Source organism: Physella acuta, unplaced genomic scaffold, assembly GCF_028476545.2.
Source record: "Physella acuta isolate Inbredline_101_S28 unplaced genomic scaffold, ASM2847654v3 ptg000082l, whole genome shotgun sequence".
Lineage (NCBI taxonomy): Eukaryota > Metazoa > Mollusca > Gastropoda > Physidae > Physella > Physella acuta.
Window position 1 is genome coordinate 139145 of NW_026731602.1, and position 9925 is coordinate 149069.

The 9925-nt window shown below is 42.4% G+C and overlaps 1 protein-coding gene across 1 annotated transcript in view; it reads right to left on the reverse strand.

Annotated features, from left to right (window-relative positions):
- LOC131957903 (uncharacterized) overlaps positions 1–3643 on the reverse strand; it is a 93622-nt gene extending 89979 nt beyond the window's left edge. The window contains exon 1 of the mRNA XM_059322736.1: positions 3372–3643. The gene's annotated coding sequence lies outside the window, so the exon portion shown is untranslated. The remainder of the gene's footprint in view (positions 1–3371) is intronic.
- Positions 3644–9925: the final 6282 nt, after the last annotated feature.

The following is a 9925-nucleotide window of genomic DNA, read 5'->3' on the forward strand; positions in this document are numbered from 1 at the left end:
TAAGTTAAAGTTGTTTGTTGTGAGCCACATTTTTTGTTAGTTAACCGCCACCATTTAGCTGGATAAGTTCCGTAAGTGTGAATCATGGACGTAATGAGTTTTATGGAGTGTCCAACTCTAGAAGTTTTAGACAGGTTTTGTCGCGTAGAGTTGTTGCGTCTAGTTGAGGAGCTAGGACTAGAGGTTGATGTCTCGGATAGAGATAGAGTTCTACGAGATCATATTTGTGTTGAGTTAGTAAATACAGGTAGATTAGAGGAGGAGTGTCTAGACTCGATAGAATATTATGAGATAGGACGAATTAGGGTTGAAGAAATTGAGAGAAAGTTTCAAGCTAAGTTGTTAGAGATCGCGAGAGAAAAAGAGGATAAGTTGTTAGAGATCAGGAGGGATATATTCATGTCAGAATCTTGGAAGGAAATTAACATTAAAAGTTTAGAGAAACTGTTCGGACATGAAGTTAAACTATTAGAGATCAGGAGGGAACGGGATTTACTTAGGCTATGGGAAGAGGCGCAGCTTAGTGGGTTGTTTGACTTTCCAGAATCTGTCTCTGTTTTCTCTCAGGCTAGTGTAGTAGTTTCCGAGGATCGGTATAGAGATGAAGATAGTTTGTTGTCTGATAGAGTTGGTAGTGAGTTTTGTCAGTCTCAGACTAAGGCTGCCACTAGCTTTGGCTCAGTCCCTGAAGTCGACTCTAACCTAGCAGAATCAGCACAAACGTCAAAACGTGCTGATAGCTTACGAGTTGAGAGTTGTGTGCCGACAAGTACTGAAGGCAGTCAGCAAGTTATTGGTTTAGATAAAATCACGGCGACCACACTAATGTTGACCAGTCATGAAAAGGGGCTGTCAATATCTGACCCAGTGGATACAACCACCGATGATATCACGGCGACCACTCTGTTATTGGCCAGTCATGAAAAGGGGCTGTCAATATCTGACCCAGTGGATACAACCACCGATGATATAACGGCAACCACTCTGATGTTGACCAGTCATGAAAAGGGGCAGTCAATATCAGAACCAGTGGTTACAACCACCGCTGAAATCACGGTAACCACCGAGAGAGTGAATACCCATGAGAACAGGCTGTCCTCGTCTGAACCTGAACCAGTAACTGCATCTGATCAAGACCTTACTACTTGTCATCTTGATGGCGTCATGACCTTATCCGGAGGTCATGTGAATGGTGACCTACACCTTCAGTTAGACGAGTCAACGAATCTTCTGCCAGCCGCGGTAACAGACGAAATTGTTACCCATTGTCTTGGAGGTGAGCCTAACACGGGCTGTCCTCCCATGATCCCAGCAGTATTTGATTTCTCCCCGACCAAGTCCAGCAACCTGGAGGCCATGACCTCACCTGGAGGTCACGTGGATGGTGTTCTACATCCAGAGATCGAGGAGACGGTGAATCTTTTGTCAGCGGTGACGAGCAAAGTCGTTACCTTTTGTTTAGGAGTTGAGCCTAACTCAGGCTTCCCTCCCCTTATCACGGAGGTGATTTATTGTTCTCTGACCGACCCGGTCAAAACCAACAACCCGGAGACGGTGACCTCAGCGGGTCACGCTACTTCTCTCAACCGAGGGTGCGTACAAGCGAGCGCACACCCCATTGCTTTCACGGAGACGGGGCGTGTAATCGTTCCCTCTTTGTGTGACTCGATGTTCAGGATTAACATCGTGTCAAAACATGGCTACATTAGTGCAAGCAGTCCTGTGAAACCACGCCTTATGTGCGAGTCGATATTGGTGTGGACGGACAATAACTCTGTTACTAAATTTGTGCTGCGCCGTTATAAAGTTCGGCTAAAGTTTTTATGTTTACGGACTCATGATGACCCGAAAGACGGAAAACTAATTTGTGTTTCAAACCTATTAGAACTGTTTCCAAGATAGACTGTTTCATGTTTTCCCAGGATGCAAGTGTTCTAATCAAAATGAACTGTTTTCAGGCTTAAAGAATGTACCTTTTACATGTCTTGTAAAAAAAAAAATGTGTTATTGATGTTTTACATGATGATGAATTCGTGACAGTTTTTAATTGTATTGACAAGTTTTGTTGACTGATGACGTAACTATCAGTAAAACGAAGACTGTTGGTTTTCAATCTTAGCATTATTTGCGACAGTGACACATGTGTTGCAGATTTGCTGTTTTATTTACTTTGATGTCTATGTTTGATGACATCGTGTTTGGGGTATTTAGTCAAACTTGTTATTGTGACTAAATCATCCACGTTTCTTATCTTTTTAGTAATGATTATGTTAAATGGATTTAGTCCCATTTAGGTTTATTCTGGGACTTTTGAGGAATTGTGAGATTGGTATGGTTGTCTAGTAAGAGATGTTCAATTAATTCACCATGTGGTGGCGAATTAATTTCTTGAAGGGTGGGGGTGTTACGAACCCAAGTGATTTTTACCTGGGTTTGGTCCCATCGAGGAGGGCCAGGTAATTAAAATGAAATGCTCAGGCATGTTAATGCACTGGCCAGCATAGGCCGTGAGAACCTTTGGGCCGTGACGGCCACACCGGATTGGTTACCACGCTGTGGGCGATGCATACCTGGTGTCTTGGGGTCCGAGCTATTAACGTGGCCAAGAACTCGTGATTTACGGTTGGGAAAACCTTCCAGATCGCACAGGGCCGAGATGGACGGTCATGTCCTGACCTGACCTGACCTGGGGGTCAGGCTCGATTAACAAGGTTCCCACACTAGCGAGGGACGACTTGAGTACTTTAGGAGGGTAGACCGGAGACTAGGGGGACACACTCGACAGACACTCGGGGGACACACTCGGAGACGGACGGACGTCTCGGATAGCTAGGTTTAGAGGAGACATGGGTCGTCTCTGTGAGCGAGTGGAAAGCCACGACATGTACTAGACCTAGGCTAGATAGACAGTTAGGGACAAGTAGGGCAGTCGATTTAAGGACTTTAGTTGTTGTAGTTACTTGTGTATATTTCTGATTGTTGTACTTCGGTGGCGGGTTAACTTTAAGTGTTGTGATTTGTGGCGAATAAATAGAGATTACTGAAGTTGGCTTTTATTTATTTTTATTTTTGTTCTTCTTGTTTACGATCCCCTGACTAGTTCGAAAGGATTAGAGAAGGGGGTACGTAACAATATATATATATATATATATATATATATATTACTTTCTATTTTAATATAGTATCTAGTTCTAGCATTAGACTGTCTTCTCTATAAAATATAAATATGATGATTTTATTTAGTATATATATATGTTGTTCTATAAGCCTATAACTTATTTTAAACTAAATGTAGGACTATAGTATACTAGATCCTATATACTAGTGTTCGCATTTTACTCCTGGTCAAAGCCAATCAACAACACACCCACCTAGAGAAAAGGTTTAATCCAAATCCATCGAATTATCCTGAAACAAAGTCCACAGACCGACTGTTGACGACGGCCGTTAATCCACGACTCGTCTAGTCCCACTCCAGTCGAGTTATCTGCCCGTGTTGTTTTCCTACCGTGTGTCCCATTCAACCTTAATAACTCGCCTTCCTTCCGCCTCTCTCTCTCGAGGCTTTGCTACGGCGGGGCCCCCTTAAGTGCTTCTCTACCCCACCGCCCGTTCTCCCCCCGCTGAACAATAAGTAGAAGTGTATTATAAAGTATAGGGGGGAGGGGTTCGTCTTTTCCCTGTTCAACGCTCTGCCTCGCCGTAGAACAACACCGCAAATCGCCGTCCGCTCCTCCCAAAAACGAGGGGAAAAAATCGCGACGCAGCGGGTCGCTTTTCCCCGTCGCCGCTCGGCGGGCCGAGTGTACGGTCGTACCGTGAAGTCACGTGGTTAGCTCACGGTGACTTCCGCCCCGTACCGTCCGAGGATAATTGAGTTTGTTGTTCTAGTCATTTCGCGGCCGCTGATAAAAGGAATTAAACTTGGGGGTAATGAGGCGGAACTGCATAGGTTGTGTCAGAGATGGGTGCCCTAGGCTGGGGCACGTGATAGGTACCCTAGGCTGGGGCATATGATGGGTGCCCTAGGGTGGGGCACGTGATGTGTGCACTGATTATGGGTTAGCGTTGCCATTTTTTAATGTCGTCTTATTTTGTGTGTGATCAATAGCCAAATCAAGATGAAGTAGAGTTAGCCTCTGTGAGACTGGTGAAAGACAGGAAATGTTATTTTCACATCCAGCGCGCATGACCGATCATCCCAAGTTTATCTTGTTGATACACTGCACATGTAAACTTTTGTAAAACATCATCCTGCAGCATGTGGAAGTTACACTACCAACAAAGGGCACTTACATTTGAGGAGCAGGCTCCAACCAATAGTACGTGTTAGGTGACTGTAATAGTTTACAATTCTGTAACTTGAATCCATGAGATGACGATAATGGTAGGTTTAATTTTGTCTTTAAACAGCGGCAGGAATCAAAATTCATCGTAAGAAATCCAGCAAAGCGGAGATTTTGTTTGGGAAGTTGTACACATTAGTCTGTCACCGAATGGTACACATTCGTCTGTCACTGATCGGGTACCATTTGGGTACCCTCGGATCTGAGGCTGCTGGGAGAAATACGAGACTGCTGGTGGGATTACGGTACCGGAAATATGAGACAGGACTACGGTACCGGAAATATGAGACGGGACTACGGTACCGGAAATATGAGACGGGACTACGGTACCGGAAATATGAGACAGGACTACGGTACCGGAAATATGAGACTGACGGGACTACGGTACCGGAAATATAAGACTGTCAGGACTACGGTACCGGAAATATGAGACTGGACTACGGTACCGGAAATATGAGACTGACAGGACTACGGTACCGGAAATATGAGACTGTCAGGACTACGGTACCGGATATATGAAACTTGACTACGTACCGGATATATGAGACTTGACTACGGTACCGGAAATATGAGACTGACAGGACTACGGTACCGGATATATGAAACTTGACTACGTACCGGATATATGAGACTTGACTACGGTACCGGAAATATGAGACTGACAGGACTACGGTGCCGGAAATATGAGACTGACAGGACTACGGTACCGGATATATGAGACTTGACTACGGTACCGGAAATATGAGACTGACAGGACTACGGTGCCGGAAATATGAGACTGACAGGACTACGGTACCGGATATATGAGACTGGACTACGGTACCGGAAATATGAGACTGACAGGACTACGGTGCCGGAATTATGAGACTGATAGGACTACGGTACCGGAAATATGAGACTGACAGGACTACGGTACCGGAAATATGAGACTGACAGGACTACGGTACCGGATATATGAGACTGGACTACGGTACCGGAAATATGAGACTGACAGGACTACGGTGCCGGAATTATGAGACTGATAGGACTACGGTACCGGAAATATGAGACTGACGGGACTACGGTACCGGAAATATGAGACTGGCAGGACTACGGTACCGGATATATGAGACTGGACTACGGTACCGGAAATATGAGACTGACAGGACTACGGTGCCGGAATTATGAGACTGATAGGACTAAGGTACCGGAAATATGAGACTGACGGGACTACGGTACCGGAAATATGAGACTGACAGGACTACGGTACCGGAAATATGAGACTTGACTATGGTACAAAAACATGATACGTGGTCCCTGTCTCTTGAATGGTTGATGTAAGAAGCGACAGGTCTGGGAAATGTTAACAATGTATAATGTTTATTGAAAGTACTGTCATAACTTAAAACTTCTGTATACACTCAGTATACGAGCTTTACCCATGGACATGGCTAAAGAATGATAAAAAAAATGGAGACTGGGACTATGTACAGAAGCTTGTGGCATGTAGAATAATCAAGTACACCAAAAGACACTTATGTCCATGTTGTCTACAGCTCCAGCCACTCGGACCTTTTGTGAAGATAAACCACAGGGGACAGTCCTGCGTATAGTTAGTGTTAATTCTTCATGCAACAACAGCGTGGGTCTCTATAGCCGAAATCTGACTCACTGCCAGTCCCTAGGTCTGTCGTAGCTCTGAGTACATTTGCAAGATCCAGTCTAACTAAACTGGTGTAGGCCCACTTACATTTTAAATATCTAACCCACCTAAGTAAACTGGTGTAGGCCAACTTGCATTTTAAATATCTAACCCACCTAAGTAAACTGGTGTAGGCTAACTTACATCTTGAATATCTAACCCACCTAAGTAAACTGTTGTAGGCCAACTTACATCTTAAATATCTAACCCACCTAAGTAAACTGTTGTAGGCCAACTTACATTTGCAAGATCTAACCCAAGTAACTAAACTGTTATCGGCCAAACATCTAACACAACTTACTAGAGCTGTTGCCCAACTTACATCTCAAAGATCTAACCCCCCTATCTAAATTGTTGTAGGCCAACTTACATTTACAAGATCTAACCCACCTATCTAAACTGTTGTAGCTTACATCTCAAACTAACCCAAATCACTATGACTGTTGAAGCCCAAATATATTTTTAAAAAACGCACCTTGCTAACGCCAAGACTAGACATAGAATTGCCTGTATAGCCAGGCCTAACAACAATCACCGCTACACGTAACTTTACCTGGGCGGGGTACAGCAATTTGATTTGATCCTCATATTCAGGAAACCTATCTGGCACTCAACTGAAAGCGGAGAGTGGCCCGCAAGAGCCGTGTCTTTGGCCCGCGGGAGCCGTGTCTTGTACGACATGACAAACACAATTACCTTAATGGACCTCACTTAATGCTCTTCATTAGTCGGCTCCTGTAGCAGGCGTTATTATACCCCCGGTAATTGAAGATTCAAATGTAAACAACGATGAAACGTGCTAGCCTGGCATCGATGATAATCAAAGATGTCATACTAAGGAGCTCGGGCTTACGTTTTTTTTTATTGCTTGTGTTTACGTTTTGAGTACATTGACGCGGATCACCCCCCCCCCCCTCCCCCACCCCCACCAACCCTAACCCTCTAAACCTTCCTGAAACTTGATCTTTTAACCCCCCTCCCTCTGTGACCCTTCTGATCTAACCCCCACCCCACCCCATACACACGCAGCACCCTTATCACACACACACATACGTACGTACCTTCAATAATGAAAGAGAAAAACAAATGCTGTAAGTTTTCACTATCTCGGTAGTTCGATACGACTCCAGGCTTTACTAAATCAAATCACGAGTAATTAATTAATTGTCAGATTACACATTCCATATTTATTTAAATGTTGATGACCTTAGCCACTAGGTTTTTAAAGGATTTAATGCGAAAGTAGGGAGGGCGGTGGCAGTAGACGAAAATGGAGGGGGCGGGGGGGGGGGGGGGGGGGGCTAATGATGTTTTATTTTTCGGAGGATCACGCCATGTTGTCAAAAAACTACCGTATTTCTTACAATAAGCGTCCACGTAACAAAAACTTTGTAACAACAAGTCACCATGTCTGTGTTGCAATAACCGTTCTCTACGCACGATATGAGTAGTATATTAGGTCACTTTTGGGTAGTATGGGTGAGCAGGAGCAGGAGCAGGAGCAGGAGCAGGAGCAAAGGATATATAGGAAAATACTCCCCCAGCCTGGTACAATGACATATAGCAAAATACTCACCCACCAGGCGCAGCCTGCCGCAGCCTGGTACAACGACATATAGTAAAATACTCCCTGGGGGAGCAGGAGGTACACCGACATATAGTAAAATACTCACCCATCTGGGTGAAGTTGGGTGAGCAGGTGGCGCAGCCTGGTACAATGGGATATAGTAAAATACTCACCCACCTGGGTGAGGGTGGGTGAGGGTGGGTGAGCAGCCTGGTACAACGAGATATAGTAAAATACTCACCCACCCTAGGGTGGGTGAGCAGGTGGGGGAGTAGGTCAGTAGGTCACCACCGGTGACCTTGTGACGTAATTAGTAACATTATGACGTAATCATTGACCTAGTTACGTAATTTTAATGAGTTTTTTAATTAGTTTTAATGAGTTTTTAAAATTTTAATTAATTTTTTGACCTAGTTACGTAATTTTAATGTATTTTTTAATTAGTTTTAATGAGTTTTTAAATTTTTAATTAATTTTTATTATCGAGTTACGTAATTTAATTACTTTGATTGTATTTTTATTTTGTTTAATTTGTTTGTTTACTTGTTGTTTAATTTAATTACTTTGTTTATATTGTGTAATTTTTATTAACGAGTTACGTAATTTGATTATTTGTTTACTTTTTAATTATTTTTATTGACGAGTTACGTAATTTGATTATTTGTTTACTTTTTAATTATTTTTATTTTGTTTATTTTTAATTTTATTTTATTTTATAATTAGTTAAATTATTATTAACTAGTTACGTAATTTGATTTTAATTACTTTGTTTAATTTATTTATTTGATATATTTCTTTTCTTTGTTGTTTAATTTGTTGGTTTGTTTATTTGGTTGTATGTATGTTTTAAATTCTCCCCTACAACGACCGTGTACAAAAAACAGGTTAAATTCTCCGCCACAACGAGCGTTACAAACATAGAACATTCATTAAAGAGAACGATTAACAACACCTGTTACTCGCTAATGGCACCCGGCACGTATCGATCCGCAATCCTTTGTTCTTATCACGCACCGTACAAGGGCCAAGTTCATATCGATCGCACCCAATTAGTATATTAGGTCACTTTTGGGTCGTATTTGGGTGGCGCAGGGTGGCGCACCCTGGATGGACAACGAGATATAGTAAAATACTCGCAGGGTGAAGGGTGAGGCGCAGGGTGAAGAGGGTGGCGCAGGGTGGCGCAGCGCGCAGGGACAATGAGATATAGCAAAATACGCGCAGGGTGAAGGGTGAGTGGCGCAGGGTGAAGAGGGTGGCGCAGGGTGGCGCACCCTGGATGGACAACGAGATATAGTAAAATACTCGCAGGGTGAAGGGTGAGGCGCAGGGTGAAGAGGGTGGCGCAGCGCGCAGGGACAATGAGATATAGCAAAATACGCGCAGGGTGAAGGGTGAGGCGCAGGGTGAAGAGGGTGGCGCAGGGCGGCGCACCCTGGATGGACAACGAGATATAGTAAAATACTCCCTGGGGGAGGTGGAGATACACCGACATATAGTAAAATACTCACCCACCAGGGTGGGGGTGGGTGAGCAGGTGGCGCAGCCTGGGACAATGAGATATAGTAAAATACTCACCCACCTGGGTGAAGGTGGGTGAGGGTGGGTGAGCAGCCTGGGACAATGAGATATAGTAAAATACTCACCCACCCTAGGGTGGGGGATGCGGATGCGGAGTAGGTCAGTAGGTCACCTTTTGGTGACCTTGTGACGTAATTAGTAACATTATGACGTAATCATTGACCTAGTTACGTAATTTTAATGAGTTTTTAATGAGTTTGAATTTAATTTTTAAATTTTAATTAATTTTTGACCTAGTTACGTAATTTTAATGCGTTTTTAATGAGTTTTAATGAGTTTTTAAAATTTTAATTAATTTTTTAATGAGTTTTTTAATGAGTTTTAATGAGTTTTAAAAATTTTAATTAATTTTTGACCTAGTTACGTAATTTTAATGTGTTTTTATTACGTAATTGTTTAATTTGTTTGATTTAAATTGTTTAATTACTTTGTTTATATTGTGTAATTATTATTAACGAGTTACGTAATTTGATTATTTGTTTACTTTTTAATTATTTTTATTTTGTTTATTTTTAATTTTATTTTATTTTATAATTAGTTAAATTATTATTAACTAGTTACGTAATTTGATTTTAATTACTTTGTTTAATTTAATTACTTTGATATATTTCTTTTCTTTGTTGTTTAATTTGTTGGTTTGTTTGAATGTATGTATGTTTTAAATAAAAGACTAACACTAGCCGTGTACTTTGTGAATAACATCCATTAAAGATAACGATCAACCACAGCTGTTACGTATCGACCCGCCCG